At 34.6% G+C, this 7,227-nt stretch overlaps 1 non-coding gene across 1 annotated transcript; it reads left to right on the top strand.

Moving 5' to 3' along the window:
- The first annotated feature begins 129 nt into the window (after positions 1–129).
- On the top strand, positions 130–213 carry SOCG_16444. The gene has a single exon. It is a non-coding gene; the product is annotated as a tRNA-Lys (tRNA).
- The last annotated feature ends 7,014 nt before the right edge of the window (positions 214–7,227 follow it).

The following is a 7,227-nucleotide window of genomic DNA, read 5'->3' as shown; positions in this document are numbered from 1 at the left end:
TTATGATATTGATATATCCTCCATCCAAACATGGAGAGAAAACTTTTATCAAACATGACTTTTAAATCATCAAAGATTGCTAGTTAATAAAATAGCAAAAAATTACACAGATGGTATTATCATAACGAGTCCCGGGTAGCTCAATCGGTTTAGAGCGTCTGACTCTTATGAAAGGTCATCAGAAGGTTGCGAGTTCGAGTCTCGCCTTGGGAGTTCTTTTTTGCAAATCAACACTGATTCTATTTTGTATTATCCAAGCACTGCAAAAAAAACCTTTTTTTTTTTTTCTTTGTTTTGTTTCTTATTTGCTGTATTGTTCATGCTGAGGTTGTAAGCCAGTGACTGAATATTTAAATTTTAAAAAATATATCGATATATTATTTATAAAATGATAATTAACAACTAGTTCCAAAATCTGCTGTATTAGCCAGAGTGAATACCTAGTATTCTTCTGCGATACTATCATCGATTTAATTTTTATCTTTAATTCGTGTCCCTAAATAACTATCGTAAAACAACCCAATAAGCTCAAATGTAAAAAAGCCATTGGAGCTAAAAGACCTCTGCGTTTTTCTACTGCTTCATAAGAGTTCTCAAGAGATACAGAAAAAAGTAAGCCTTAACAAACTAGTGAATCATAATAGGTAGTTCTATATGAACGATAAAAAGCACAGCAAAATGTTTTGATATAAACCACTCCAACGAGTTTATAACTGCTCATTCCTCACAACGGCTTGAAAAGTAGTATTCTGAGCTTAAGTTCTTCACAATGCGTTTCCTTGCCTAAATAAAAAAGTAGGTGTACGTATATTGCAGACATTAGGTAAGTAAACGAATAAACTGGTAATATCGGTGATGGTGGAATATTGTCGTCTACAAGTAAAAAACGTATGAATTGAATGCGTCAAATGTCACTTACTAATTAGTTTACAACTTGTCCTTGTACTCCTTTAGATTTTGAGCAAAAGGCTATTTTTAGCAAATGTGTATGAAATTGTGGGGTCCTTGATGTTTATCCAACACGAAACCGAAACGCAGCTAAAGACATTGTCAACCTTACTTGGAAGCAACGCAATATCTAGTAAAATTATAAGCAGAAACCATGAAGGAATAATAGAAGTTAAGCGTAGCTTAAGGTTTTTTACCAACCTCCTTCTACTTAACGGTTTTATTAGTGAATCATATATTCTAAAACGAACGATTAAAAAATAAATAATAAGCTGAAACCAACGAAACTTGTTTCAATTCAGTCATGAGAGTAGAGCACCTCGACAACTAAATATTCCACTGAAATGTTACCATAAAGAGCATTCGAGATTTTTCACACTTATATAGGTAGCACTCGTATTATTCACCGTACTTTAAAAATATATTTTAGCTTAGTAGTGATTTACATGAGATATAATTACGGTTCATTTCTTAACCGAAAGAAAGTCGAATTGTATGAACATCTATCAGCGTAAGCACATGATAGGTATGGATGGGTTTAAGCACCACCTGATTTAACTCCGCCGTAATGTTTCAAAGGAAATAACCCAAAGTGATAACATTCGACAGCCGACACTATTGCTTTTATATGTATGCTAACTTTGGGTATCCAAATGAGATAATTACTGATTTAAGTTATATTGAGCTGGCTGAATGAAACCAGGCATCATAACTGAGAAACTAGAAACAAACACTAATTTTCGTCTTCAATAAAAGTCCAGACTATGATTGCTATCGTAAATTTACTATATGAAAAATTCATGAAACGAGAGAATCAAAATGTTAAGATCTGAAGTTTTCCTTGCACGCATTATCTTATATTTCCATAATTTAAGAAAATAGTGTTTCGTGCGTTATAGATATTGTTTACGATTTATTAATGCAACGATCGATATAATTACCAAGCATGAAAAAGACGGTACGTATTTTATCTCTAAAATAATGATACTGAAAATAAAACTGGAAACTTCCACTTGCGATTATTCCTAATGTCCAACGAACCGAACTGAACGTCTCTCAAGCCGGACAATAATGAAGCGAAGGACTAATTCGGAAGACCCGATTTTTTACCGCATTTCTTGCCTAAGTGAACTTCCCAAAGTCATTTAGATAAAACATCTCTTCTCCTTATATATAAAAAAAACTAAAACTGCTGCTCCTTGCAAAGAATTACCTATATTCGTTAATGACGATACCAAGAGAATCCCCTCGTTGCAGTAATTTAACAAAGACTTTAATTAGAGCCAACGTTTACTTAATAGAAAAAAAAAGACCACCTGGGTAGTTTTCGTCTTCACTGAATTCTTTTTCTTTTTTATGCCAATTATAAGAAAATACTTTCTAATTGTTTTTATTTATTTATCTTTCTCTTTTTGAGATCTCGTTGCTTTACCAAGGACTCTATCTAAATATAAATAGATGATTAAATAATTGGTAAAAAATATGTGCGTGTATATAGTTGTGAAATTAGTTATGCAAACGTATATGCTATATATACTATATATATTTGTGTTAGGTGGCCTGGCCATTGAAGCTTTAATATAAAGGGGTAGTCAAAGAAAAATATTTTATACCGTCTGCTTATGAAAGATATATACAGTGCTTGCATGACCACAAAAAGAGGAACATGACAACCACACATATGACATTCGTTCGCCATGAATCGGAAAAGCTTTTTAGCTTTTTATCAAATAAAAAATCTCGTATACCCCCATTTTGCAATTATAGCTTTAACTTGATTAATAATACCTTGGTGTAGAATTCGCATTCTAACTAGCAACGAGCAGCATAAATAGTTTTTCCTTCTTTTTTCTTATTTACGTAGCAAGTAAATGGTTTTAAACTAAGACGGGAGCTCCATATCGTATTTTGATTATTGAAGAACTTGGCGACATGGAATCGTTCGTACGTACGGATAACAAATCAGCCAAAAAGGACGTTGCAAAGCAATTCACGTCCGTCACGTCGCTCGTATCTTGAGTTATTCGCAGCTCTTCTCCTCTTCTGCTCTGCATATACGTACACCTCGTTACACATATATAAATACGATATACAATATACAATATACATAAATATATATAACCAATTAACCAACTGATTGGGAAAGGAAAGCAAGAGAGCATTTACGCAAACAGACAACTAGAACTCTCGTACATTTATGAAAAAATTGAAACAAAGCTACCAAGGATGACGATTATTGTGTCAACCCAACGAACATAATGAGTGAGACAACAATCTCAATTTGGCAAAAAATTCTACGGTGGTATCGAATACTGTATTATATCTATCCGTGATTCCCGCACTTTATTTGTAAAGTTTTGACAGTGCGAGGGGACTCCTAATAGAAAAAAGAAGCAGATAATAACAAATATGGAATAAATATCTATGGCTTCTTCTAGTCCACCTGACTGAGTGATTGATTAACTGTGCCAACAACTAAACTACTTTTACTACTTATCTTTATAATTATTGCTGTTTGCTAATACCCACTGCTGCTAGTAGAGGAGTAGTAAGTAGTGTACAATGCGACATCATCTGCTGACCTCACGATATCACCGAACTTGTCTACTTACTATTTAGCGAGAGGAGTATCCGTTTGTCTACTTTGAAATAGCTAAAAGGTTGCTTGATGATTCAATCTATCAAATTTACATTTTTCTTTCTTTTTTTTTTTTTCATCCTCGGTAGGGATACGGATGATAACTCGAAGTGCAAAATACATCGAAGTAGCAAGCAGACTATGTTCGTCTTGCCAACCGAGAAACACGTAAACAAAGTATAAGTGATAGTTTATTCTACTCAAGGAGGAAGAAGGTTGTATGAAACCCGCGAAACATTTATTTGTACGAAATATCCATCATATACTAGGAATAATTTATGCCAGCAGCAGAAAAAACTAGACAGCTTACAAAAGATTCAAGTAAACGAAATGACACTTAATGACTTGGTGTCTATAAAGCGAAATAAAACGCATTGTACCAGCTGTAGTATTCCAGCAGACAATCAAGTTTATTTTCCATGTAATCTCTCTTTGTCTTTCCTTTGTCTTTGTTTTTCTCTGTCTCTGTCTCTGTCTCTGTTTTTTCTTTTATAGAACACTTTAGGCCATGGTGTGGTATGGTATAGTCAGATAGATAGATACAACTGGAGGGAATGGATTTTCAATTAGACAACCCAGCAGGTATAAAGTCTATTTCTAAAGCTGTTAAAAATAAACATCATTTCTATCCATGGTTACAGCTCTTTATTTTCAACAGATCTAGTGAATCCCGAGAGCCTGAAGGTATAATAACGTTGTGTCAGCGTTTTCCGTTTATTTCGCAAAGCGAGTGAGTAGATGATATTCTTGTTCAAAACGATCGCTTTGTCATTCCACAAATATAGTGGAAAAAAATAAATTCCGTAAACTGGGAAAGTTTTATATTTAGCGCATCTGGAACGAAAGGGCAATTGTTATGTAAAAGAGATATGTATATATATTATACTAGCTGGATGGTCAGGTTAGCGTAGTAGCTAACTTCTTGCTAAAAGTAGAATCAGTTTAATTGAACATATCTTTTTGGTTGGTTTGGATTCCTACATTGCTTTCTGACAGAAGGAAGGAATCCGCCCGCAATTAGAAGAAAAGCTGCTAAACCATTTCTATAGTAATTCCATTAATGAAAAACCGAGAAAGAGGGTAATTTAGGTAATAGATTAAATTTTTGGTCGTATTCAATAGAATCAACAAAGTGCTTAGAAAATTCAAAATTAGGAGGCAGTAAAAGCACTTCTGTACGTTTCGACGACACTGCGGAACTACATTCGGTGTCTTCTAGGAATGAAAGATTAAAACTTTCTAATTATGCGTCAGGTGTGTGTGAGTCAAAGCTGATGATGATGTGCTTGATGAAAAGTAATATTTGTTTCTGAGTAAACTATGATGTTTATTAATCACTACGAGATTCCATTCCTTAAAAAACGTGTCAGTAAGGACTATGAACCTTATATACACAATTATGTGTATATTCGAATTTATACTGACTATATTTGTATGCACGCTATATAAATTTTAAACCTGCGTGTAAATTTGTGTACGCGTCCGAATACACGAAATTATATATGAATCTCAAGATACCGCGGTATCCAGGCCATAATCACCATCAACGGTTGATCGGTCGCGCAGACAGTGTGCAAGAGCTGTGTGACTGACGAAAGTTGTTATTCAGCATGAATTCATAAAGACCAAACAACACTGGAATTGATGCCTATACTGTTCGCTCATTATAGTGATCAACGTTGATAATAACGTTCGCTGATGTACTTTTTAAGGGTTTCTTAAGTTTGAAAATGTTTAGTTATCAAAATGGCTCACTACACAATGCACATCATTATATTGATAGAGAGTCGCCGACTGTCGAGATCGTTGTAAACTCACAAACTCTTCAATGAAACTACGTTAATATCTATTAGTTTGCCTTTTGGATGGATAATAATTTATTCGAGAGTTCTGACCTTGTAATCTAGAATCACATAAAACAGTATCAGCTTTTTCTTTTTAGTTTTTATTTTCGTTTGAAGGAAAATTAAGATTTAAATGCCAAGTTCCAAACAATGAAATGAAAAGAAAAGAAAGACTGTGGTTGTCGATTATGAAAAGAATGCTACTAAATCTTCGAAAAGAAAGGACAAAAAATCAAAAACAGAAAATAGAAAGTTGCTGGAGATGCTAACACAGCGTGAGGTCAGTAATTGATAAAAGCTATCATATTCCGAGTTGTATAGCTTGCAGCCACAATTCATGCAGTAAGAGGAAGGAGGCAGCGGAAGGTAACTACTATTCATTCGGCATTTATTGCTTTTCGCGCTTGCAATGATAGCAAAAGCAGAATATGTAAATGAGCAAGGGTAAATAGAGCCAATGAAAAAAAAAAAAACCAAACAAATGAAAAGAAAAACAGAATAAGTAATAATCTTGTTGCTCTATTTATCTGAGACTCTACCTGCTAAAAGAAAATTCAAATGATTACTGTACATTAGCAGCATGCAAGCATGCGATGGACGGACGACTAGGAAGAGAGAAGAAGCCCTTGGCCTCTTTATTCACTCAAGCCATTCAATCATCTCTTCTGACTCACGTTCCTTCCATTCAACAAATAAAAGTCGAAAGTCGAGTCGGAAGACAGTATATACTAGTTAAATTTATTTATTTATTTTGGTTGTAGATTTGGAGTAAATCTTCCTTAGATAATGGACCTTTATTTGAACAAAGTTGGTAGAGCTTCAACGTCAGAATAAGCACAAAATTGAACTACACTGCGGAACATTGGAAGCCTCGACAACTCAGAAAAAATAGTGTTTTCGTCCATGAACGCGTTTCACTTTTTAGCTGAATAATTGAAGTAAGTTTAAGGACTACCGACTAAAAGAAGCGAATAATAGTAAAAAAAATAAATAAAAGCCTACTACAGGATTCTTGGATTGCCTGCTGTTTTGCATCAATTGATGCATTTCTATTGCGCATGGGAACCACTTGATTCTAGTCGAAGCGTTCTCGAAACTCAGCGTTTTACTTCGATTGTACCGTTTCGCAGTGTCCATATTAGTGAGTGGGAAAGGTTAGTGAGCTGCGGGGAAAGAAGGACATGTACGAGTGGATACATGGTGGTTCGGAAAAATTAAAAAAAACTAAAAACAACTATCCTTCATTTTTGTTTTACTTCTGTTTTGGTTTCTATCGGTCTTAATTCTATTTTCCTTTATGTCGTTTGCCTTCATAAATATATCTTGCTCAAAATAACAGACAATTATTTACAAACACTAATTAACTGAAATTTACACTGCACTGACACAGACTTCCCACATCGCAAATTGCTGTGCAGTGTAACAATATTCTTCCATTCATTCCAGCAAGCTTCCTTCCCATGCATGTTTTTGCGTTCTGTACCGTAAAAGGGCAGGTAAGAAAGAAGTCATAGGTTGCTGCCATATTGACAAGGTTACTACTTCCGGTCGCTCATAATAACTTGCATTCTGGAGTCGCACGCATTGCAAGCTTCACTACGATGCTCTGTGTATGCATGGTTGTTGAAATGCGGCAGAACGAACCGTCGTCTCCAGCTTACTTTAACGAAACAAAATAAGTTGCGAACAAAGTTGAGAGTAAAATTAGCTTACATTTAAATACATTCATCACATCACACTATAAAAACAAAGAGAAAAGCAGCTTTGCTTTCACCAGTCATCAAGTGAGGTCAGCTC

This window comes from Schizosaccharomyces octosporus (assembly GCF_000150505.1).
Source record: "Schizosaccharomyces octosporus yFS286 unplaced genomic scaffold supercont6.4, whole genome shotgun sequence".
NCBI lineage: Eukaryota > Fungi > Ascomycota > Schizosaccharomycetes > Schizosaccharomycetales > Schizosaccharomycetaceae > Schizosaccharomyces > Schizosaccharomyces octosporus.
The sequence above is the reverse complement of the archived record's forward strand: the minus strand, read 5'-3'. Positions and strand labels throughout refer to the sequence as shown.